Source organism: Octopus bimaculoides, chromosome 23, assembly GCF_001194135.2.
Source record: "Octopus bimaculoides isolate UCB-OBI-ISO-001 chromosome 23, ASM119413v2, whole genome shotgun sequence".
Lineage (NCBI taxonomy): Eukaryota > Metazoa > Mollusca > Cephalopoda > Octopoda > Octopodidae > Octopus > Octopus bimaculoides.
The window spans coordinates 2,242,961-2,243,697 of NC_069003.1; positions in this window are offsets into that span (position 1 = coordinate 2,242,961).

Here is a 737-nt window from a genome sequence, read left to right on the forward strand (position 1 = left end):
CACCAGCACCCTTCACCTCCACTTCTACCAACATCATCTATTGTATCTCCTGCTCTCTCTGCCATTCTCTGTACATCGGACAAACGGGGCGCCGCCTGGCCGACCGATTCTCGGAACACCTCCGAGACATCAACGTTGGCAATGACACCCCGGTGTCACGCCACTTCCGTTCTGCCGGCCAGTCCTTGCAGCAACACCTGTCCGTGTTTGGATTGTCCATGCACAGGGGCTATCCGGGCACCCGTTTGCGCCGTGAACAGGGATTAATCTTCTCTCTTTGCTCCTTTGCTCCACATGTGCTCAACTCCCCTCCACTCTTCATCTAACCCCCTCCTCCTGCCTCTCTCTCCACCACCCTCCCTCCTACCACCCCTACTCTTTCTCTTCTCTCTCTTACTCTCTCGCTCTCTTCTCTCGTACTCCTCCCTCTCTCTCTCTTACTCTCTACACTCTTACTCTCTCACCTTTTCTCTCTCACTCTCACTCTCTTCTCTCATTCCCTCTCTCTCACTCTTACTCTCTACACTCTTACTCTCTACACTCTTACTCTCTTACTCTCTCACCCTTACTCACTCACTCTCTTCTCTCTTTCCCTCTCTCTCACTCTCTTCTCTCTCACTCTCTTTCTCTTCCTCTTTTTCTCCCCCCATACCCACCTTCCCCTCTCTCACATCCACCTTCCCTCTCTTATACCCACACTCTCTTCTCTCTTCCTCTTTCTCTCCCCTCCCATACCC